This window comes from Mustela lutreola, chromosome 2 (assembly GCF_030435805.1).
Source record: "Mustela lutreola isolate mMusLut2 chromosome 2, mMusLut2.pri, whole genome shotgun sequence".
In the NCBI taxonomy this organism is placed as follows: Eukaryota; Metazoa; Chordata; class Mammalia; order Carnivora; family Mustelidae; genus Mustela; species Mustela lutreola.
Window position 1 is genome coordinate 142,863,150 of NC_081291.1, and position 26,208 is coordinate 142,889,357.

The 26,208-nt window shown below is 40.3% G+C and overlaps 1 long non-coding RNA gene across 1 annotated transcript in view; it reads left to right on the top strand.

Annotated features, from left to right (window-relative positions):
- Window positions 1–436: 436 nt before the first annotated feature.
- LOC131824946 (uncharacterized) overlaps window positions 437–26,208 on the top strand; it is a 37,086-nt gene continuing 11,314 nt past the window's right edge. Inside the window, exon 1 of the long non-coding RNA XR_009351053.1 lies at window positions 437–1,944. This is a non-coding gene — a long non-coding RNA (uncharacterized LOC131824946). The remainder of the gene's footprint in view (window positions 1,945–26,208) is intronic.

Genomic DNA, 26,208 nt, shown 5'->3' on the forward strand with positions numbered 1-26,208 from the left:
GTGATACTGGTACGATGGAAATAATGCCTACAGCATACCCACCTCACCAGAGGTGTGGGGAGGAATATTCCTTACTCACAAAAGGTGCTTTGAGATCTTTGGAGGAAGGTGATAAATTCAGTTATTACAAATAATATACTGCTGTTACGGCAGCCTGTATATAAAATTACAAAAAGTATAAAATAATGTTTATTTATTTATTTTTTAAAAAGATTTTATTTATTTATTTGACAGTAGGCAGAGAGGCAGGCAGAGAGAAAGGAGGAAGCAGGCTCCCCGCTGAGCAGAGAGCCCGATGTGGGGCTCGATCCCAGGACCCTGGGATCATGACCTGAGCCGAAGGTAGCGGCTTAACCCACTGAGCCACCCAGGTGCCCCTAAAATAATGTTTAAATGCAGCTGTGCTACCTTTTTTTTTTTTTTTTTTGGTGTTTAGCCCATCAAGTACTAAAATACAGTGGGAGGCTGCATCCTTATGTAAATATTTGACTTATAGACATTTCACTGTTAGTTGACAAATACGATGTGCAAACCAGAAGTTCTAAATAATTAGTATTGAGTAGCATTTGTGGTGACGATTTTTTATATAAAAGCTGAGACCTCTGGCCTATGAAGTATCTAGGAGAAAACTAATTTTTGATAACCCTTCCTAATTTGATTTGTGGAATCCTGAAGACAAAGAGATCCTCTTGGTTTACTTTCCTGTTGCTCAGTGACCAAAAGTCCTGGATTCGAGATTTACTCAACACATTAAGGGACCTACTGTGTGTTGAGCATTGTTCTAGGTATTAGAGATACACAGTAGTGAACAGAACTGTGGATTGTGTAATATTTAAATAATTTTGGTCTCTCTAACTACAAATAACCTTAGATATGGTAATACGTGACATATATTTTTGTGTAAATGTAAAACTTGTTCCTTGTCTCATCTTTTAGAAGCAATCTCTAAGAAAGGGAAAGGAAAAGCCAAAACCAAACAATACTGCTATTTTCCATCATTCTCCGTATCGAGGTTGCCCTCCTCTTTCTTAATGCCCTCTACCATCATTTTAAGGCAACACATGCCCTTTTTGCCAGGACACCCTACATTGTACAGTCTATTGACTGTATCATGCAGAGGAGGTGGGTAGGCACTGAATTCCAGCATCTACCTTCACCTGCTAAGACATGTGTTTTGCATCTACCTGAGGAAGGGGTATCTTTTTCTAATTTGAACACAGCACTGTAGCACCACCATGGCTCTCTTTGTTCTTCAGAGTTCTCTGGCAACTGACTGCCATCTGCCCTTGACATGTATTTTCATGTTATATTGAATAGCACTGCTCTGAGTAGCAAGACAGGGAACACTGGGGGATGGGGTGAAGTCAAGGCTGTAGAAGTGAACCAGCAACCCCGATCACCTTCCAGGATTTCAAATAATATCTAGATAAATGAAAACTAGCTGAGGCGTGATGCTGTGTAAAATGTTCTGCAGCAAAAAGGAAGCAGTGACAGAGCAACAAAACTGCCTTTTCGGTTTTAGCAAACTGGAAGAACTGTCAACTCACAACAGGTTGCCTTAGTATTGCATTGCAACTGCAGAACATGATATAGTCAGACCACATGGCTCAACCTTTTGGCCGAGCTCATTTGTAGGATTTGATATCAGGTGATTTGATATAGGATATATGTCCTGCTGAACCCCAGGGATGGCCTTGGGTATTAAAGTGTTTTCCTTTTCCCGTTGCTAACTTCGCTGTGGTCTGTTGACATTACATCATGTTGCAAACAATGAGTGGTAGAGTCTGCAGTGTCAGGATGTAGTGACCTGATTAGTCCAAACTCCTGCAGGGGAGCCGTGCGGATAGATGAGCCCCAACAAGACCTGAAGAACCATGTCGTTTTGAAATCCCAGGTGGATGGGCCACACCCTGAATACACCTTAAATCTCTTGTTGCTTTGAAGGTATAGTCATTGCTCAATAACTCCCAGGATGGAGTTAATTAGTTCTTTATATGACTTGATTATAACAAAGTGAGAGTTTAAATGTAACTTATTAAAATTGTGCAAATGTGGGCATAATATAAATATATTTTAAAACTTGGAGTTAATATCATATAAGAGCAGGGAAATGATCCAAATGCCTTAACACCTTCTAAAATGTCATCTCTTTCTAATAGTAGTCAAGCAGTTAGATTCATGGCTTAACATATAAGCCTAAAGCAAATGAAACATATGAAGAAATATGATTATTTTTCACTATACAATTTATCATTTTACTTATCAAGTAAAGATTCCTATGGTATTTATTAAATTGATTAATGATTATTTACAAAAGCCTTTGGAGAGTATTGCTTTCAATTTTATTGAAATTGAGAGCATCACTTTTCAGTTTTCAAGGTGGGGAAATGAAGAGATTAGTTAAAATACTCCATGAATCCAATACCTAGCACAGATAAGAATTAAAGCAATTGTGGAACTTTATACACAGAACACTCCTAGTAAAAATAGTTTACTACTATAACTGATATTAATGTAATTCCCTATCTGAGGCAATAAATGTTGCATGAATTATATTGTTTGTTTTCTGTTTGAGGACAAATACTGCTACATGTTGCTAGTACCATGCAGTCAATCATGATGATTGAATGAGTCAGTTAATGAATGAGTATGAGAGAAAACCCATAAGAACTAACTTCGAAGCACCCCATTCTAATCCGTAGGCCCTCCCAGTTTCTCTCTTGCTCATTGCCTTCCCAGATTATTGATGTCTTACATGAGCAATCAGGAAAAAGGAAGCAATCCAGATGGGAGGCTAGCTATGGTCAGATGCCTCTGAAATGAAAAAAGTATTTGCAGATGTTTCAACAAGTGGAGGGGTAGGGCTGAGTCTAGGCCACAGGAAACAACTTCCACACCTTGGGGCTACTACAATAAAGGTATCATCACTCAGCAGCACAGGGTTCTGTTGGAAACTTGAAAAGGCACTCAGGATTGGAATGTTGCATGAATCCAGACTTGCCTCAGGAATGCCACAAGTGATCAGAACTAAGTATAGAAATTAATGTGATTTGTAAAAATAGCAATAAGGATCATAGTTATCTGGGAATCAAATCCTTTCATCACTTTAGACAGAGCTAATGAAACTAGAAGAACCCATCATTGATTTTGAGAGTCTCCCTCTAAATTAGTTGGCCTTTGGCTTTTGGAGAGCAAAGTTCAAATTCCAGTTCCTGCCTGACAGGAAGATCAGTCAGACACAAAGTAGATAGATAGTCTTTTAGACTCCAATCTGAAATAGCTGTGTGTAAAGAAGATTGGAGTCGAAGAAACTGTTTTCAGAGTTGCTGAATTCATTCACCTACTGTGTGATATTTTCCGTTGTGCCTTTTGAGGCCATTTACTAGATTTATGATATTTGCCTTTGTTAGCTAATCCGTTTAGATGTTTCTAAGAAATTTTAGACTTTTTAATGAAAAAGTGCTAAGTTCTTTTATGTTCTGTGCATGCCCTCTTCCAGAGCACATTAGTTCTCTAGCTGAACAATGGATGATGGAGCACATGATCATAACTACCAGCTGCTTAATAGGATACTAATAAAATAGAAAGGCACTTTAAAAAGTGCTTTGAGGGGCGCCTGGGTGGCTCAGTGGGTTAAAGCCTCTGCCTTCGGCTCAGGTCATGGTCTCAGGGTCCTGGGATCGAGCCCTGCATCGGGCTCTCTGCTCAGCGGTGAGCCTGCTTCCTCCTCTCTCTCTCTCTGCCTGCCTCTCTGACTGCTTCTGATCTGTCAAAAAAAAAAAAAAAAATCTTTAAAAATAATAAAAATAAAAAGTGCTTTGAGGGGTGACTAGGTGGCTCAGTAGGTCAAGCAAGCTGCTGCCTTGGCTCAGATCATCATCTTGAGGACAGAACCTGCAGGGAGCCTGCTTCTCCCTCTCCTCCCTGCTGGTACTCTCTCGCTATCTCTGTCTCTGTCTCTCTCTCTCCCAAATAAATAAAATCTTTATAAAATAAAAAATAAAAAGTCCACGGAACTAGGCTCAGCCATTTACTGTTTTTGTGTCCTGGTCGTATTACTACATGAGCCTATTTTCTCATCTCTAAATATGTAACAACTGGAGAATGGTTTTGTTTTGGGCTCAGTGAACAAGGAAGAGATTTTCTAAAACAATAATCTGAATGCTTGGCAACATTGGATTTGTTCCATAAAATCCTAAGCTTTTCAGTTGAGAAGAACTTATAGTAACATAGCTGAGGACTTGACTAATAGAGATAAAGTTTTTAAAAAATTACAAGGAATAGAATAAAATGCTGACGATATTACTAAAAGTAACCGGGATATATAGGAGATAGAGAAAAATTAATTAACCCTAACATTATTAGAGAATTATACGTATGTTGCTATTCTTAATGAATTGTCTTTTGTAAATAATGGAATTCAAAATACAAAGACTAAATGAGAATGCTGGCAGCAAATCCTTTTGTTTTTGTTGTTGTTTTTAAACCTAAAAAAGCCACAGAGGTGTGTCAGATATTCTGAGATTCTCTATTATAGAATTAGATCATTAGCACAAGGAAGAGATTTAAATGTCAAGATCACATTCTTCATTTTATGGATGAGGAAGCAAATTCAGAGAGGAAAATCAATTCATTTAAAAACAGTATTACTGTTGTTACCATCTTCATCACTACAGGTACTATGCAAGGCACCGGTGTCTGTTCTGGGAATCCAGCAGTGAATAAGACAGATGTGGTCTCTTGCCCTGAATCACTCAGTTAATGGAGGAGCTAGAAACAGAAATGAGTCTGTGGATTTCTAATTAAAAGAGCTTCCATTAATCAAGTACTGACTCCAGACCAGGCCCTAAGTGTTTCACCTACATTAAGTGACATAATCTTCGCTAATTTACAGTAGGATGGAGTGTGTCTTCCCACTCCTGTTGTCTCCTTCCCTGTGAAGGGAGCTCCATTAACATATGAGTCCTGGCTTTTCTCCCTGCCTTATTTACTCTGCCCAAGGGGAGATGAAGTGACATCTGAGTTTGGAAAGAGTGACTGTGCCTAAGTAACTCAGTCCCTTCCCTTCTCTTTTCTTAGGACAATTGTGCCTGAAGGGAAGCTTTGTCTTTTGCACTTCTGGGCCCAAAGATGAACAGGGCAGAAGGAGGCCTCTTCAGGTCTTGTGAGTGGGGAAACAAATTTCATAGCGGGGGTTTTACATTAGGAAGCCCACTTTCCCATAAATAGTAGCTTTCTCATCAATAAAATTTCTGTGTGTATGTATGTAAGAAAGAAACATGGATAAAATTAAAAGAGCAAATAGGCAAGTGTGTCCTATCATATTCAAATCACCCCAAACCAGCCAAGTTCTACCCAGTGTGCATGTCTATGCTCCACATTCTGACCCCACCTGCCCCAGCACTGAGGAAATAATATCTGAAAATAATCTCAGCATACCCTTCTTAGATCATATGCCCAAGCAGCGAAGCAGCTTTGCACGGCAGCCTGGACCTTTCTCAAATGGCACCAAAAATTAACCATCACAGCTTCTACACAGATTTCGCCCAAGTTCCCACGTTTCTAAAACTGTGTTTGCTGCTGGGCTTTCTAGGAGACAAAGTGGTGAAATGAAAAGACCTTGGGATTTATAGAAATAGAAGCCCCAATTTGACTCCACCTGAATAAGTCTGTCTAACTTGGAACCTCTGTTTTTCCTCTAAAGAACAACATAGATTGCCTTAATAAGCTTGCACGGTCATTTGAGACCCAAAGAGGAAAATGTATGTACCGGTGCTTTATAAATGATAAAGGACTATAAAAATGTTAGTTGTTTTATAGGTTTAAAGATACAAGCTCTAGATAGTAGTTCTCATGTTTACTATGCATTTTAAGCTTGCCTTAATGCCAAGATGTTTGTATGGCTAGGTGGTTGATAGTGGCCTAGGTGATAATCATTTAAAGACTAAGAGGGGCACCTGGGTGGCTCAATGGGTTAAAGCCTCTGCCTTTGTCTCGGGTCATGATCTCAGAGTCCTGGGATTGAGCCCTGCATTGGGCTCTCTGCTCAGCGGGGAGCCTGCTTCCTCCTCTCTCTCTGCCTGCCTCTCTGCCTACTTGTAATCTCTGTCTGTCAAGTGAATAAATAAAATCTTAAAAAAAAAAAAAAAAAGACTAAGAACAACTCCACCAACTAAGCTCATCTCTCTCCCAACCAACATTATTTACTTAGTATAATTAAAAAATAAAAACCTCTCTTCTATTGCTGTCTACATTTTTGCCATTCATCTTTGGTGTTAGGTGGTACCTCTCAGTGACATTCCTGTAAATTCTGAGCAAGTTATAAAATACTTTTCCCTTAAGAAGAAGCAGCAGCAAATTTGAGAAGTAGGGGCCAAGTTGGGGAGGTTGATAGAGAGGCTAAAAACAAGTGAAAGGCATGGAAGGGTCAGGGCTGTCAGTTTCAACCAAAAGTTCTGATTTAACAAACAAACAAACAAACAAAACAACAACTGAGGAAGTAAAGGAGAAGGTAGCCAGGAGCAAGGGAACATTGTTTCAAAGTGGCATCCTTTCCATAAATCGTCTTAAGGCTTGCCCCCCACCCCCTGCCCGATCAATCTACCCTATCTCAACCAAGAGTCAGAAAAAAATGAACTACATCCCTGTCTCTCTGACTATCCAACTGTATGACCTTGGGTATGTAACTTTGCCTCCCTTGGTCTCATTTTCATTATCTGTAAATGAAAACTTTGGATAAATATTCTCTAAAGTCATTTCCACAAAAAAATATTCTGTAATTCTAGCAAAGAGCCTGTGAATTCCCTCCTCTTTCGACATTTAAGTCTTACCTTCCTCCAGGGGAAGAATTTATCTTAGAAATGTGCAAAGAAGTAGGTGTGTGTCTGTGTGTATGTCTCTGTCTATATGACTATGTGTTAGCATGTGTGTGTAGACACCAATGGTAAAGTTAGAACATCATAGGCCGGAGAGAAGCATTTCTGGAAAATTAGAACAGAAATTAGTCAATTGTATACTATCTTATTTGAACCACTTCTCTTATAAACAAAGAAACTCCCCAAGAAGTTGTTCCAATTTTGGTTGTATTCAGACACATTCACAGTTCAGTTAAAAAAAACTGTTGAGCCTTACATATCACACTTGAAATATTAAAGAATACATACTGGCATTTAAAGCAAGCACCAGCCTAAAAGCATACAGACTTCTTGATAATTGCTCTGTAAGTCACCAAGAGAATAAATGAATAAAATGTCTATAATAGTTGTTAAATTCTCAAAATGATACAATTTTCTCCTGAGTGTACAGAAAAGATTCTCCATGTTTTTCTGTATGGGGATAATTTTGCTCACTGCATGAGTAGGATGAAGCAAAAAGAATAACAGAAAGAGGTCAACTATATGACCTCAGGCATTAGAAACAGAACAATTTAGGGAGAGGGATTCATTGATTCAGTATTAATCATTTCTGAAAACCTGGTGGAATCAAAGACATTCCCATGTCTTTCATGTACTTTAATAAGCTATTAATAACTTTGGCATCTATTAAATAAAATTCTATCCTACAAAGAGATAGGAATACTATTGTCCTGCTTCTTGTTTATATAGATGACCTATCTAATTACTTTCTCTATTAAACATGACTACTGCTTCCAGAACTGAAAACTATAAGCATTAGACAAGGCTAGAGATGGGAGACCAGAGAAAATCAAGAAGTTTGGGGAGGGAAGAGAGTATACAGAAAAGACTGCAGTCTTTGAACAGAGATATGGGCTTAAATCCTATTTCCACTAAATCTAAGATTTATTTGATTTTTCTCATCCATAAAATAGGGCTGATACCTGCCTTACAGTTGTAAAAATTCCTGATATTGCATGTGAAGTACCCAACAGCCACTCAATACACAGTCGGCATTATCATTATTCCCCTGTTAATAATGTGCCCATGGGGCAAATAGCTAGCTGTTCTTCCTGATTTAAATTTGAAATCATGCTCCTTCCAGGTCTTAACTCCTATGAAATTATGCTGTTTCAGAAAAGTTATGGAATATTCCTAAGACTACCTGGGAAGATAATGATGGTTTTTTAGAATACAGTCTAATTTCTGACATAAAGAAAAGAAAAAGAAGAGGGGAGAAGGAAGAGGAACAAAAGGAGTGGGATTAAAGAAAAAGGAGGAGAAGTCAAAAGAAGAAAATGAGCAGAAACAAAAAGAAAAAGGAGACCTAGGTCTTTGTACCTGCATTTAGCCACATTCAAGAGTTTACTTAAGCAGTGCCTGGATGGTTCAGTCAGTCAAACATCCTCCTCTTGATTTCAGCTCAGGTCATGATCTCGGGATCATGGGATCTAGCCCCACAATTGCTCTGAGCTCAGCTGGGAGTCTGATTGAGATTCTCTCTCTCTCTTTCTAAAATAAATAAATCTTAAAAAAAAAAAAAAAAGTCACTTAAGTCCCCCCCCGATGGTTTTCATGAAAATCCCAAGGCTTTTCTTGTTTAACTCATCCAACTGTAATAGTTCTTTGAGCTGAAATACCTTTTTTTGGACTTTTTCCAGACCAGCAGATTTCTACTCTTCTTCTAGGCTCTCACTGAATCTCACTGGAGGACCAACATACCTAAAGCATATACTATATGCTCAGTATTTTGCTAGGTGCTTTACTTGAGCTGCCTCATTTACCATGGGTGTAGTCCTGAGAGGGGGAAATTATCAATCCTTTATAGAAGGAGGCAACTAGGAACTAAGTCAATTAGCCAGAAAAAGAGTCAAGCCTGGAATGGATCCCAGGACTGAAGGATCCAAAAGCATTCATTTTATTCTTTGCATCACAGTGCATATAATACTGACCGTCTCTATCAGAATGAATGAGGGGTGGAGTGGCAGAAGGAGAGGGAGAGAGAATATTTTTTTAAAAGATATTTATTTATTTAAGAGAGAGAGAGCAAGCATGCACCTGCATGGGGAGGGGGAGAGGCAGAGGAAGAAAGAATGCCAAGCAGACCCCAGCTTCTTGGGGAGGCTGACAGGGGCTCTATCCCATGACCCTTAGTTCATCACCCCACCACTTAACCAGCTGAACTACCCACGTGCCCCTGTTTTGTTTTGTTTTGTTTTTTAAGGTTTTATTTTTTTAGGTAATCTCTACACCCAACATGGGGCTTGAATTTATAACCCTGAGATCCAGAGTCTCATGCTTTACCGACTGAGCCAGCCAGGCATTCCTCACTCCATTTTGTTTTAATTTGTTACTTTTATTCTCTCATCTGCCAATTCTATTCTGTTAAACATTTGTTGAGCATCATCTATGGGTGAAATACTGGATTATATTCAGGCTTTTAGTAGGCTATAATTTTTTTTAATTTTGTTTTGTTCTTATTTATTATTTCCTTGTTTTTTAAATTGTGGTAAAAAACACATAACAGAATTTACCATCTTAACAATGTTTAAGTGCACAGTTCAGTAATGTTAAGCATATTCACATTTTATGCAACTGTAAATCATTTTGTTAATGTCTGTAATTCCTATAGTGCTTAATGCATGTTTGCTGAATAATCAGGACTTTGCCACCCAATCTTAAAACTGCCAGTCCCCAAATCCCAATGCTCCTGAGTGCACCATGCCTGAAGGGATCCTAGGCAGCCCTGTGGGCAAAGACAGAGTTAATATTTCTACGTTCCTACTTAAGAGCTGTCATGTATCCTAGATCTTGAATTTTATTTACTAATTTTCAAAATAGCTCATAAACTCGCATGGTTCCAAATTGAACAAGTATAAAAGAGTGTACAGCGAAAATGCTCCCATTCACTCCCCAGCCATCCAATTTCTCTCCCTGGAGATGACATACAGAAGTTACAGATGAGTTCCCTGTTGATCAACATTGAGTGATTTGAGGGGGTCCAGTCTTTTGCTGGTAAAACACTGCTGCAGCAAACAGCCTCGACATAGAGCATTTTGCAAGTGTGCAATCATATCTGTCTGATACATTTCTAGACTTGGGATTACTGGGTCAAGGGTGTGTACATTTGTGGTTTGAGCAGGCATTGCTGGGGATTTTTATATTACCGCCCTCCCTCTCCACTCCCTAGCAGTGGAGAACTGTAGTGCAATGACAGCTGTTACTTACTGATAATGGCAGAGTGAATTCAACATGTGAACAGTGTGGAGGCAGAAAAAATAGAACCATTACCGGCTGGCTTCTTTTGGTCAGGATTTCCAATTCATGATGGAATCTGCTTGACCAGGATCGTCCTGTCTCGCCAAGCCTCCTCGAGGTCTCCTGGAGTCACTAGCCCAGGGTTATTTACCGGCCTTGAGTCACATGCTCAACTGAAGCAGCCTCTTTCTGCAGGCAAACACTGGGATTAGGATATCTGTAGGGTGACCAGACTCTCCATTTTCCTAGGATGGCCCCAGGTTATGTCTGTCGTCTAGCATAATTACCAACCGAACTTACTTCCTTTCATGCTCAGAAGTGTCCCAGTTTGACCTATAACTTACTAACATTGCCTAAGTTAGGGCATTGCTGTTCCTACTGGGTTTAAAGAGCCATTGGATCTGTAAAGATGCCTGAGGAGAGACTCTCAGAGGGAAAGGAAGAGGCTAAGCAGGTGACAACCCGTTGCCACTGTCTAGTGTGACTAAGAGGAGATTAAGCTTATAGCAATGAACACATTTTTATCTAATAGGAGTTAGAGGTTTCTCAAAACTTTTAAGTCAGTTGCACTTGTCCCCTCTCTGATGACATGTTGAGTACTGTCAGGCATTTCCTCCACCAGAAGAGATCACTGAGAATCTCTTGAGGCAGTAATCGCTTGACCTCGGCAGATACAGCATCTGAATTTACCACTTATTTGACAGTGCAGATGGGGCCAGGCCTTGAACTAATGGACCACTTGTGGCTTTTACCAAGAGCTTCCCCGAATGCTCATTTATTTGCTCCACGAGAGTCAAAGCATGGAGCCTGGTCTAGGTGAGAGAATGGGCAAGAATGACATTCTGAGTTCAGTTCAAAGATGCTGCACTTTGATTTATTTCCAAAGCAGCATCCAAGCAGTGCGAAGGATAGACATGAGGTAAGGCAGATGCAGCTGCCCGTTGCCTCCTTTATTCTTCAGAGACACATAAATTTGGTGGTCTTGGCAGCCTGAAGAGAGTGAGATGTCTGGGAGGTCAGGGGAGCCCAGAAGTAGGGGCTCACTATCTTTCAACCTCCCACCACATCAGCAACCAGAAACAATTTATGCTACCATATAAGGCCAAAATGTGGTTCTCTGGCGGGCTACTTCCTTCAGGCTAGTGTCCAGATACCAGACCTTGAAATGGTTGCTGTGCCCAGCCTGGGGCAGTCTCTCCTTATCTACACCTGGGCGGTGGGGTGTAGGAGTTTTCTACTTACTTTGCAGGCAGGCTTGGCCTTGGTCTACCACAAACATATTTGAGCCTTTAAGTTCTCAAACAAACTCTTGGCCTTCTCCTGAATTAACACAGGCTAAAGGACGTCTGTGTTGATTGTGATCCTCTAACCCCATGGGCCAGGCTTTCCATTTGGTTAATCACGTTGCCTCATCTCTTGCTGATTACTCTTGATTGCAAAAGCCCAGCTCTTCAATTGCTGCGGGATTCTCTTTGTCCTTCAGAACTGTTCCTTGTGCGAAAACAATTCATCCCTTGCACACATGCAACTCTCATCTTTTTCTCCTCGTTTACAATGTGTATTCCCTCCACTGTTGTTTCCACCCTTGCCATATGTGTCTTCTTACTAGCTCTTCCAACAGTCTCACAGCCTCTGTACTCTCTGGACACAAAGAGGTGGAGAGTGTTCCCAAAGCGCACTCCCCACCCAAATCTGTGCCCAATCACAGCAAACATGGCCAGTGACAAAAACCAGCCACCACCAGTGGTATTAGTAATACCACTAATCTATGCCAAACAGGACAGATGAACATTTCCCCTGGAGCCCAGTTTTGTTCAAATCTATGGAAGCGTGTTGTTGTAAAGTTCTTAAAGAAAGTAACTTATTTTCCTCCCTGTTTCACTTCCTTTTTTCCCCTTTTCTCAACCTCTCAATCAAAGATGGTTTAAGATGGCTTGTAGAGTCCAAAGAAGCTGATGAAGGCTTGAATGACAGGAAGAAAGTGGGTGGCCTATAAAAACAGGAAGACTGCAAAAGTAAAAAGAGAAGAAGAGTGGAGCATATCACTGCTAACTTGGATCTTCTAGATGCCCATTAAGTTCACGTTTGATTTGTATCAGTTTGCGAAAGCAAACACAAGCCCAGCTCCTCTCTACCAGCCCCTTCCAACAAGGGAGGATGATTTTGTAGGAGAGGCTGTGCTAAGAGATTACCCTTCCCACACACCAATATTATGTTTGGCTTTCTGACTTGCTTCTACTAATGAAATGTGAGTAGAGAGGGCATGTGACATTTCTAGCAGAAGCTTTAAAAACCATTGCATAGTTCTGCCATGGCGCTTCCCTCTGTTATAAAATGACCAATGTGTCATAGGTGGGGATTGCTCCTTCAGTCCAAATCCCAAAATAAAGATGACCTGGAACAGAAGCTGATCTGTTATTGACATGAGTGAGAAAATAAACCAGGAAACAACCTTTGTTGTTGTAACCACCAAAATAGAAGGTTCATCTGTTATTGCAGCATAATGTGGCTTGACCTGGCTGATAAAGCCATTAATTCCAGAAAGCTGAGAGAGAGAGCGGCAGTATAAATGTTTGGGGTGGGGGGGAATCAAGGGTATTATGGCACAATGACACAGGAGACTTAGGAACCATTGAAACATCAGGAGGACCTCCTGATTCTTATAAGAGGAGTCAGTATCAGGGAAAACCTACACAAGGACTCCTTCAGAAAATAGGAGGGGAGAAAAGGGACACAATTCAGAATGAATTGAAGAACCAAAGTACCTTATTCTTAGTTACCTGTAGTGTAGAAACGATGTAGACTTTGAGGGCTAAGACTAAGAAAAAAGCCAATATTTTCCTTTCCTCCAGCCCAAGTTTGACTGCTTGCAGTATGATCTTGGAGTGTGATTAAAAGCCCCAGATGGAATTCCTAAGGTGCCCCACACATGTCTCCATGTGGAAGGTACTGTTTTAGAGAGCACGTGGAAGTTATGGTCATTTCAGGTCCTGCCTACTGCCTGGGACAATTCCTATGGTTATAATCCATCTAGGGAGGCTGCAGGGGTCCCAGCTAGGAAAACCAGGCCCTGGACTGGCATGAAGCTCAGAGAGAAGAGCTTTTAGGGCCATTTCCTACCTTTCTATATTCTTTGTCTTATCTGTGCTTTGGGTTCAATCGATGTTGAAAGCAAGGATTCTAATCTTCTCTCTGGTGCTGAGAGAAGTTATATTTAGAGGTAGGTTTTCCCCACAGGATGAGAATGCTGTTTTCCTTGTTCACACTGCCACAGAGCTGGTTAACTTCTGTCTGTAGCAGGTCCAGAATAGGAGGTCAGAGTCACACATACTGCCTAGGTCTCTGGGAGGCAGCAGGGCAGTGGGTTCCTTTAAAGTGTCATCCTTGGAGCATCAGCATCACCTGGAAACTTGTTAGAATGCAAATTCTTGGGCCTCATCCAACACCTACCAAATTTAAAATTCTGGGAGCGGGGCCCAGCAATCTGCTTCAACAAGCCCTCCAGGGGATTCTGATACACACTTAAATTTGAGAATCACTGCATTGGACACTTAAATTTGAGAATCACTGCATTGGGGGGCATCTGTGAACAACATGCGTCTTTCTCAAGACCTGTCTTAATAGACCCAGGCTAAGACAGGATCAACTCCAAACCCTCCTCTGAGCTTATTGAATGAGGATCCACTCCACTTGCCAGCAGGGCCTTCCTATCTTCATAGCACACCTCAAAGTGGAGAAGGGATGAGAAGGGTTCAGGTCTTCCCATGGTGCCATATCAAGCACCTTCGCCAGCACCTCTTAGACCAATCCAGCTCAAGCCGAGGCCAGAATTGGAAGCCACAGATAAATGTCTCTGTTCCTATAAGGTCCACATAAGACAAAAGAGGCTGGGGATGAAATCCACTCTGTGAGTTGGTATCGTCTCCATTTTACACACAGGAAACCTGACAAGAGATTTAAATAACTTGTCACAATCATAAAATTAGCAAGTGATGGAGCTGGGATTTAAATCCAAACAGTCTAAATGTGAATCTGCTGGGAAATTGTTTGCAACATTCCTGGGCACACACTTTGAGAGTCCTGCTCAGAAATAATTGATTTGATCGATTTGAAGCCCATGCCCAAACGGTCCCCTTATGTCAGCCTGCTGTCACCAGTCATTTGCTTTCCAAACTGAGGCAGTTGACCCAAACATTAGTAAGTGAAGGTATAATTCAAATTCCAAGATAGACATATTGTTATTTCTCTTAAACGATTTGCCCTTTAAACTCTTCTCCAAATGTAGGGGCAAGAGCTGCAAATTGAGCTCTAAGCTCTAGACACCTCTGCTGGAGTAGCTCATGGGCATCCCACATTGCGCATGTGCTGGTAGAGCTCTTCATTCCAGCCCACAGCCTGCCCCTCCCCTGGCCTTCCCTAGCTCAGCGAACACAACACAGTGGTCCAGCCAAAATCTTAAGCGCCATATCTTCTTCCTTCCTTCCCTCTTTCTCCCGTATCCATCTACTTGACTTCAACAGTAAGTCCTGGTATTTCCCAAACTGTATTCCGAATCCATGCCCTTCTTCCCACCTCTACTGCTACCATCTAGGCCAAGTCGCCATCTCCTTTCATGGACTGCTAGATTCGCCATCCAACCAGACTTCCTGTGTTTACCATCTCACCTCCTTAGATCCATTCTGCACATATATTCGGAATGACCTTTTGAGAATACACCAGCTATCCTTCATCTAATTATTCAACTTATGTGGTTGTTCTCAGTAATAAAGGGTCACATTTGCAGTTACTGTATTTGTTCTTTTAAGTTTATTTCTGAATCCTAAGTAGAAAATAAATTGGCCCAGGGAAAGCAAAAAACAAATATAAGTCAATAAATTAATAAACGCACACATACATGCATACAGTACACTGGCTATATCCCTCTCCTGTTTAAGTCCTCGAGTGTTTCCCCATTACATTTAGAGTAAGAGCCAAATTCCTTTCTTGGGCCCACAGAGGCCTCAGAGGCTCCAGACCCTGACTGGTCCCTGGCCTCCCTTCCTCCCCTCACCCTGGCTCATGTCTCTGCACCATGTCTGGCCTTCCTTTCGTTCTTCAACAGGAGAGGCTGCTCATTGCTGCATTAGGGTAGAAATGCTATTCCCTCCACCCCCAGCTTCTTTCTTGGGATCTTGAACTGACAATCCAAGATATCATCTGTCAGTCCTCTGAACAAATACATTTCCTAAGAAAACTTTTCCCTAATCATTTTTTTTTCGAGATTTATTTATTTGAGGAGGAAGGGGTAGAGGGAGAGAGAATCTCAAGCAGACTCCACACTTAGCACGGAGCCCAATGTGAGACTCAAATCTCACAACCCTGAGATCACAACGTGAGCTGAAACCAGGAGTTGTATGGTCAACTGACTATGCCACCCAGGCATTCCCCCAAGCCGCTTTTTTTAAACGAATGCCCACCCCACCTAATCTTCCTAGTGAAGGGATCAGAACATGCATTCCCAAAGTTGCTACTTTGGCATACTGATTATTTTGAGCTGAAGGCAATTGAAAAACAGCAGATACAGGAAGGGCTCTCTTCCCTTCCCCCACTCTAAAAAAGCAGGGCATAAATTTCCTTTGAGAAAGATGCCCTGCTGGTACCAGAAAGAATAGAAAATTTTTATCACTGGAGCTGGGGAGTTGATGCCAAGATGAGCCCACAAACCAACAAATCTTATTAAAGTAATCCTTAGCTTCCATTTGTTTCCCTCATATATTTCCTAGTCACTTTCCCACAATTTACCACCCCCAGAGGTCCAAACCTCTTCCCTTTATCCAGTTACTTCTTCACAATTTCTCACCATTTGTTGAAATAGCATAAAAGCCCCCAAGTCTGTTTTCACCTCTTTCCTGTGGTGTCCCCTATGCCAAGTAAGAATACTAACATCAAATAAAATGTGTATGATTTTGTCCTGCTTAATGTCACTTGTCAGCTGAATTTGCAACCCTAGCTACAGAAATAAGAGAGTTAGAGAAAAAACTTTCCTTCCCTACAGTCGCACTTCCTTATCGAAATGTATTTTGCATACTTACTGTTTTGTTTAATGTCCTCTGCACTAAAATGTAAGCTCAGTGAAGGTAAAAGGAGCACTTGCCCTATTCATACAATATGTCCAGGCCCGGCACATAGCTGGTGCTCAATAAACATCTGTTAAGCTACTAAATCTGCAGAGAGGTGATGTAGTTTAAGCCCCAAGGAGAACGAGGTATCTGAGAGAGAATGTTAACAGAAGAGCCTCACTAACTGCCCACCATTGACAGCATTATTCGTTTCAGGTCCCACACACAGGCCAAGCCACCACCTTGACTGAATACTTATTAAACACGATTAAAGGTAACAGGTCTCCTAGTTTCAAGAGAAAGGAAGAAAAGTGTGAAGATTTGAAGAAAGGGAAAATGAACTACCAGGAAAGGGACTAGTGAATAGTCCACAGCAAGAAGTCTAAATGTAGAGCAGATATCGAATCCTAAACGCCTGGTTTTCAAAAAGCAGTCTTAACACAGAAGCCTGGAGAGAGAAAATGGGTAGGGGTGTGGGGTTCAGAGAGAGAAAGCAAGAGAGACGGAGACGCAGGGAAAAACTGGGGCAGAGAGTCATTAGATCATAAGCCCTCTTCTGCTCAGCCGTGGATTCAAACTAACTCTTCACACCAAACAACATGCATACATCTATTCACTGAGGAGAAGGGTAGTCAACAGAGTATTTTATCATATACAAAGAGAAAGAAAACAAGTGTGACGTGGAGGCCTTTGCCAAGGTGACAGCAATAACAGCCTTCTAACAATAGTGGGTTTGCCCAGTGACACAGGCACGTAGACTCTGACGGCCATGATGACCTCTTCAGGTTTCATGTGCTACGTGACCTTTCCCATGAAAAGTCTGCTGTGGGGGGTCTGGTGTGTGCCGTGCAACAGTGATGGTATCCCCCTGCAATCAAGAGTTTATTAGCCAAGAAGTACCAATAAAGCGTCAGTGTAGGGAAATGCCAAAACAGAAAGCTAAATGATTTTTAAAACATAAACTTCTTAAAATGCAAGAGGTATTTTACACACACACACACACACACACACACACACACACGCATTCGTTTATAGACCAAGAGAGCTTCATAAAGTGGCTTATAAATTTAGATTGTTTTAAATAATAATATGACTTTGGGCCATTTCTACTTTAAGCTAATATTATGGAAAATGCTTTTTGGGCGATTCTTTTTCTAAAAATTGGTGTTTAAAGAAAAAATATCATGAGGGAAATTATAAATGTAAAGTAATACAAAAATACATTTGATGGGAAGTACTCTGCTTGTCAAAATAGGCCTGTGATAGACAGAAAATGAATTTGAAGAGATTTTTTAAATTGCATCAGATTTTTGTCTCTAATCCATTTGCACATCACTTGGTATCACTGATGTCAGTTTATTATCATTGTGGTGACCAAGGTACATGAGGGTCAAGTAACCCTGGATTCTGATTCTGGCTCTAGCCTGCCGTTGCTGGCTGAGTCATTAAATCTTCAAGCCAAGCTTTTGTCACCTATAAAATGGGGCCACAGGATTGCTGTAAAGATAAAATGAGATAATGTATGTAAAATATCTGGTACAAAATAATATACAGTGCATGGTCCTAGTAATTACTATGAATTACAGTAATTCAATAAATATTTATCATGTGCCTTTGGTGTGGGAGGCATTGTTTTAGGCATGAGGAGTGGGATCAGGGCTGCCTGTATGATTGTACAGGTTATGCACAAAACAAATCTGCAGGCCACCATTTGCATCATCATCCAAAGGAACAGTGCAACCTGAAGACAGTAGGAATCAACTTGGGAGTCATACTTTGTTGCCCCAGTAATGGAAAGTAAAATGGGGAAAGCTTACATTCCAATGAAAGGAATAACATTTATTATTATGATTTGGCACTTTATAAAAACATTATCATTCTATATAAGTAGTGAACCAGTAAGTATTAGTCAAATGTTTACCAGACATCCAAAGCTATTCTTTTTTTTTTTTTTTAAAGATTTTATTTATTTATTTGACAGACAGAGATCACAAGTAGGCAGAGGCAGGCAGAGAGAGAGGAAGGGAAGCAGGCTCCCTGCTGAGCAGAGAGCCCGAATCGGGGCTCAATCCCAGGACCCCGGGATCATCATCTGAGCCAAAGGCAGAGGCTTTAACCCACTGAGCCGCCAGACGCCCCCAAAGCTATTCTAGACAGAGTAGGCAATGCAGAAGTAAAGGATTGCTTTGCCTGATTTCTGTAATTAAGCAACTTAAAAATCCAGTTGGAGTCAAGTACACAAAATATACATAAGTGCTAATCTGCATGACATAATAAGTACAGGCAGCCCTCACTTTGCATGGCAGTGTGGGAACATAAAAATGACCTATGTAAGCTGAAGCCATGCAAAGTAATCTTAATAATCAGTAGGGAAAATTACGATTATTCCAAGATCTTCAAAAACTTTTGTGAAAACATTAAAAACTCTCTGAAGGTCAGTTACCCATGTATTGGGAAATGAAAAAAAAAAGTAAAAACTGACATTCAGTAAACTAGAATTTAAAACAATAAAAATGAATGAAAATGGGGCACCTGGGTGGCTCAGTGGGTTAAGCCTCTGCCTTCTGCTCAGGTCATGATCTCAGGGTCCTGGGATTGAGCTCCACATTGGCTCTCTGTTCAGCAGGGAGCCTGCTTCCCCCTCTCTCTCTGCCTGCCTCTCTGCCTACTTGTGATCTCTGTCTGTCAAATAAATAAATGAAACCTAAAAAAAAAAATGAATGAAATTGTCTCACTTCCTTGTGAAAAAGCATCAAGAAGAGTTTGAACAGTACTTGCTTTCCTCTCATCGTATAACTTTTTACACATCTTCCCACTGCCTGGGCAAAATTGTCACATTCCTTCCTAAATCTGGGTCAGTTTCCAACACTTTATCCTTTGCACATTCAGTGTCACGAAATACCTCCAAGATTTTATTTAATGTGGAGTATTTTCCTGAATTCACTTCCCCTGGAACATCGTCATCCTTTTCATCATGGTGGGTTTCCCCACTGACATCAGGAAGTTGGCTTTGCTGAGGGCCTGGCTGCCCATCTGGAGGGGCTCACACTGCACTGACCAGCAGTGTCCTCAAGAATTCCATTACATTGCACTCAGATTCTACTTCCCACGTGTCTCTTATCATTTCTCTGCTACACTTCCCTCTTGGTTGGTCAATACACTCCTTTGATGAACTCTTCCTATAAAATGTCACAGAGGTTTATCCCTGGGCAACAAGGAGACAATAGCACACTTTGCTATCTTTGGGTGAACTGAATAACAGATGCGAGGGGACCCTACAGACTTTCAAGGAAGTGATTGGTCATGGATCGTGATTCACATCTGTTATTTACATAGTCATCTGTGTGCTGAAGGGCTAGGAGCAACGTTTATACTTTGGGCAAATACAGGAAAGATCCCACAGAGCATTGTAACTACAATTTGAACTGTGTTATTGGCACACTTGCATTACTTAACTACAATGTAGTAACTGATATCCATGTGTATCAGAGCCATGCAGAGGACTACCTATCCTGCATTACTATCTTTGTTAGCTTTTAGCATATATATCAATGGAAAATGCATCCTCATGATAGAAAGCTATCACATCTATTTTAAGTGAATTGGATTAAACATGGAAGGTTAATAAGAGTAACACATCAAATGAAGCGTTAAACGTTTATCTTAATGTAACATAAATAAAGCTGATAAGCATCTACTAAATCACAAAGATTAGTATTCCTAGTATACAGTAGCATGACGCTAGAGACCAAAGTCCAACGCTTCAGGTGTTTTCTGACACTTTAATCCATCTTTTTCCCCTTCTACTTTTGCCTTTTTCCTTTTCTATTGAAATTCAGATACAGTTAAATGTAATGTATTTTATTACAAATAGCAACACAGAATTTGACTTTTATGAAAGTATTTCTCTATTTCCCTCCTCCTTTTTTACCCTTCTATCTATCCTTCTGTGTCTATATGCAGAGAAAGCGTCCAGACATTGTTTTCAACTCTTAGTAGTGATAATATTATTATGAACTGGTGGAAAGTGTGACTCTTTTTCATGTTCATATTTGTACTGTGTGCATTATTTGAATTTTCATGATAAGCATTGATGTACATGTTAATGTTTACAAAAGCAAGGGATTTTCCTCAAAATCAAAACAATGAAAAATTTTGGATGTCCTTTTAAAATAATTGAAAGAAACCCTTTCGATTTTTCCTAAATGGCCTAGCTTTCTCAGAATTTCCTTGAGGAAGGTTTAGTTTGGCATTTTGAATAACAAAGTTGATCCCTGATCTTTTCATCTACACACAACTTGATTCTTCTTTTTAAAAAGGAATTGACACTGGCGGAGGGTCTCCCACAAAACAATCAAATGCTTATTCTCTAACCCCCACCTGGTGCTCAGCTAAAATAGTCATTCCTCTACTATTGGAGGTATTACCAAATTCTTTTTTGTTGTTGTTGATGAAATTGTAAGCTTCATGAGAGCAGAGACCATGTCTTCATTCTTGTGTACAGGTACTAATAAATATTTGGGACTATGAAAAGTTTTTTACAATTTTTGTTGAAAGATAAAATTAAGGCTTTGCTACATAAAGAGGAAAGGGTTGGTTTAAAAGACTGCCTGAAATTTTGCTCTGCTTTGTTTTGAGACTCAGAGGTTGCAAGTTCAAGATAATCAGACTTTCTAGACTACATAGAGAGGTTGCAGATTCTAGGAAAACACTCAGGTTTATATTCAAATATTAAGTAATCATCAATAGTAAGTAAAAATTAAAAGCCTTCCAAGCTTATTTGTTCCCTTTCCTTGAAACAGATGGATGGTACTTTGATAGGAATTGCATTAAATGTGTAGATTGCTTTAGGTAACATAGACATTTTCACAATATTTATTCTTCCAATCCAGGAGCATGGAACATTTTTCCATTTCTTTGTGTTTTCCTCAATTTCTTTCATGAGTACTTTATAGTTTTCTGAGTATACATTCTTTGCCTCTTTGGGTAGGTTTATTCCTAGGTATCTTATGGTTTTGGGAGAAAGGGGAACCCTCCTACACTGTTGGTGGGAATGCAAGCTGGTGCAACCACTCTGGAAAACAACTTGGAGGTTCCTCAAAATGTTGAAAATAGAACTACCCTATGACCCAGCAATTGCACTACTGGGTATTTACCCTAAAAATACAAATGAAGGGGCGCGTGCACCCAAATGTTTGTAGCAGCAATGTCTACAATAGCCAAACTATGGAAAGAACCTAGATGTCCATCAACAGATGAATGGGTAAAGAAGATGTGGCATATATACACAATGGAATACTATGCAGCCATCAAAAGAAATGAAATCTTGCCATTTGCGACGACATGGATGGAACTAGAGGGTATCATGCTTAGCGAAATAATCAAGTGGAGAAAGACAACTATCATATGATCTCCCTGATACAAGAAGTGGAGATGCAACATGGGGGGTTAAGGGGGTAGGAGAAGAATAAATGAAACAAGATGGGATTGGGAGGGATACAAACCATAAGTGACTCTTAATCTCACAAAACAAACTGAGGGTTGCTGGGGGGAGGGGGTTGAGGAGAAGGGGGGTGGGGTTATGGACATTGGGGAGGGTATGTGCTATGGTGAGTGCTGTGAAGTGTGTACACCTGGCGATTCACAGACCTGTACCCCTGGGGATAAAAATATATGTTTATTTAAAAAAAATTAAAAATTAATTTTAAAAAAAGCCTTCCAAGCGGGGGCACCTGGGTGGCTCATTTGGTTAGGCAACTGCCTTCAGCTTGGGTCATGGACTCCTGGAATCAAGTCCTGCATCAGGATCCCTGTTCAGTGGGGAGTCTGCTTCTCTCCCTGACACTCTCCCCTCTCAAACTCTCTTTCACTCTCTCCCTTGCAAATAAATTAATAAAATCTTTTTTTTTTAAAAAAAAAAAGCCTTCCAAGTAAGTCAAAATTTATGTTTCTTTAAATTTTGCTTCAATAAACAACTTTCTTATAGTAAAATATATCAATATTTATTACATTGATATAGAATAACTTCCTGCTTCTTACAAGTATTTTTTCTAAACTTGAGTTGACCAAGGGTCTATGTTTTTTTCCCCCTGATTAACAGATCAACTTAAAAAGCAGAACAGAGCAGGGGTACCTAGGTGACTCAGTCAGATAAGCAGCTGGCTCTTGATTTTGGCTCAGGTCATGATCTCAAGGTCTTGAAATGGAGCCAGTTCCCCCCACCCCACCCCTGGACTCCATGCTCAGTGGAAGTCTGCTTGAGATTCTCCCCCTCTACCTTTACCCCTCCCCCTGCTTATGTGTGTGTGTTCGTGTGTGTGTGTGTGTGTGTGTGTATGCTCTCTCTCTAACATAAATAAATACATCTTTAAAAAATAAAGTAAAAGAACAAAACAGAGCAAACACCAAGTTACCCTGTACTTTCAACCTTGCTGTGGATATAATCAGGATTTAGTTTTTTGACCTGATTCTCTTCTTGACATTTCTTTCTAGGAAAGTTCTCTCTCTTCTCCTCAATCTCTACTGATAGAAAGAGTAGTTCCAAACCTCTCTCCTGACCTCAACTCTCACTTCCAAGGCCTCTCTAATTTTGTATTTCTAATTTCTTATAATATATATCTTATGATCCAGTAAGAGTTACTATCTTGATAAATTCCCTCCTATCTTAATTATCAAGACTGCTTCCAAAATGGCTTCTAACTCTGAAACTTAAGAGATCCTCACAACAATTTTCCTCTCCTGTTTGTTTTGACTTACAACAGTTCATTCTGTTTAGTGTCCATGATACTCATTTTCCTCCCCTCATTTCTGTCATTCTTGACTGAATCCTAATCCTCCCTTATACCTGGACTTGTACAATAGCCTTTATCCAGAGCTCCTGATCTCAACCCATCTATACTCAGCAGACAGAATAGACTCTCATACACCAACTTTGTCACTGTCTTTCTGCCCACTGAAATCTACAGCATTCCCACAAGATTAGCTGTATTTCATCAGCTTCCATTCAGGAACTTCCATTATCTACCTCCTTTTCTCATGAAATTATGCCACTTTCTTATCAGAAGTGGTCTCTATATAGTCAAATTATGCCGCTTCCCTGTGGAAAACCTCATTTCACTCCAGACTCCTTACCAAAGGCTAATACGTGTCTGCCAATCTTTCCAACCATGTTTCTAATCATCCTTGCTACAGCTTACATTTCTTTCTGTTCTTTCACACCCAAGGCCCACAGCACTAGCTTTCTTCTCTGTCTTGAAAGTTCTTAGCCCAGACCATTGCATGATGGCTTCTTCTCATCATTTGGGATTCAGTGCAAATGCTTTCTCCTCAGAGAGGTCTTCCCTGACTATCCTGTCTAATGTGCATTCACAGATGTACCTGTCACATCTTTCTTTTAGCTGTATTTTATTCATAGTACTTTATATTTTTTTCTACTTGTTTTTTACCATGGTACTGGGGGAAAAAAGAGGTCACAAGAAACCAGATTGGCTCTCTTGTCCACTGCTTTATCTACAGGGCCTAGAATACTTCCTGGCACACAGAGCCTAGGAAATATTTGCTGAGTGAATTACAGGGACATAATTCTTACTCCCTGTTTAAGCCAAGCCATTCTCTACACTGTCTTACATATCCATTTGTGAATTATTGGTTATATGTTTTCTTCATTCTATTCTCCTCTACCTAATTCCCCTTACTGTTATCTTTTATCAATTCATATTAGTCATTTCCTTCAAAATCTAGCTCAAATGCCACTTGTAAAACCTTGAATTCTTTCTACTATGAGCACTCTTTTACTTCTTCTCCCCTAAGATTTACCTCATCATTTTCATGGTTATCTATCTTGTGCTTTAAAAAAAAAAAAACAAAAAACAAAAAAAACTTCAACATACTGCTTTATAACTAACATTTTTTTTTTCTTTCTGAGCCATCTAATTGTTTTCTTGTTGACAGAGGTGTAGTTAAGTGACAAAAGCTTTGGACTCAGAATCCTGGAGAATAATTCCAGACTGCAGAGGGGCCATTTCCCACATCTGCACATTATGGAACCGTTAGTCTAGACCATAGGTTGCAAAATGCCAGCCCTCGGGTTGAATAAGGTTCACAGATGTGTTTCATTTGGCCTTAGTGAAACTCAAATTAGTTAGCATGTTTAAAAATTGGGAAATTTTTGGAAAGCTTGAAATTCTACCTCCTCCGGGGGGGGGGGGGGATCAATAGAATAGGCAACAAGAGACCTACATTTCTTTCTTTCTTCTTATTTTTAAGATTTTATTAAATCTTAAAGATTTAATAAAGAGAAATAAAGAGAGAAAGAAATAAAGAGAGAGAAATAAAGAAATAAAGAGAGAGAAATAAAGAGAGAAAGAGCATGAGAGAGAGCACAAGCAAGGGAGGCCCAAAGGGAGAGGAAGAAGCAGGCTCCTCACTGAGCAGGAAGCCCGATGGGGGACTAGATCCCAGGACCCCAGGACCATGACCTGAGCCGAAGGCAGCCACTCAAGACTGAGCCACCCAGGTGGCCCGAGACCTACATTTGTGCATAGTGACAAATCCACTGAGAAAGGATGCCTGGGTGGCTCAGTGGCTAAAGCGTCTGCCTTCAGCTCAGCTCATGAGCCCAGGGTCCTAGGATTGAGTCCCACATGGGGCTCCCTGCTCAGCAGGGAGTCTGCTTCTCTCTCTTCCTCTGCCCCTCCACCCCCCGCTCATGGTCACATGCTCTCTCTCTCTCAAATAGGTAAAAATATTTTTTAAAAATCCACTGAGAAAGAAAGCAATTGTCTTTATCTTTAAGATTTATTTATATATTTGAGAGAGAGAACATGAGTGCGTGTAAGTGGGGTGAGGGACAGAGGGAGAGAATCTTCAACTTCTGGCTGAGTGTATAGCCCAATGCTGGGCTCCATCTCACAACCCATGAGATCACCACCTGAGCTGAAACCAAGATTTAGACACTCAACCAACTGAGTCACCCAGGTGCCCCAACAATTGTCTTTAACATGGAGTGGGGACCCTTTGATGTGCCATGGTGAAGTAGCCTGCACACTTCACTTGTTTATGTTAGTTCTCTCTTAGAATTTGAATATATAACCCAAGACTATATCCTTTCTGGAACCCTTCTAACTCTATATATTCATGATTCTGGATAAATGTGTCTTCTCTCTCTAGCCAGATTTAATTTCTGGAAGGGCGGAGTCTGGTGCTTTTCTTCTGCCTTTGCAGGTAACAGTGTAGGCATTGTTTAAAAGTCATTTGTTGAACATTAATTTAGTTACACACAAATATGTGGCAAAACCAGATTCCACCCAATTAAAAATGTACTGTTCAGTTGGCTTTTATAAGGAAAGACTCCCATGAAAGTGGAATTCAAATAGTGACAGAGTTTATGTGATATAGAAAATTTAACTCTGGACAGATAACAACCAGATGAAGTTTCGTTTGGGCAGCAGAAAAGAGATGTAGTTCCTCAGTCTCTTCCCTCTGTGTGTAACTCCCACTAATGGTTCATGGTAGTTATGCAGGCATATCAAGAGCAGAATGTACTCTGGAGATGGAAAAATATTGTTATTTGTACTCCTAAGTAATGATCATATGTTCAACAGCTGGAACTTGTGGAGACCCTTATTTATTACAATACCAATAACTACATTTGCTATATTCCCACAAAACAAAAGACCATTTGGCATGGTTCAAGACTACCATATTTAATAAATCCCATTATTCTTTTTGCAACATTTTATTAACTTTCAAGGGGAATGCATCACGCTGAAATATTTTCCACGGGTTAACACCAATAGCTAAGCTTCCACACCCAGGTTGTGCCCTGCCTGGTATAGCAAAATGAATGGAAGTCCCAGGTCTATAACCCAGGGCAGATCCGGTAAACTATTGTCAAAGAGTACAATCTGAACACTTTCTTCTTCATTTGTCCATCTTCTACCCTAAAGAGTACTCATAAA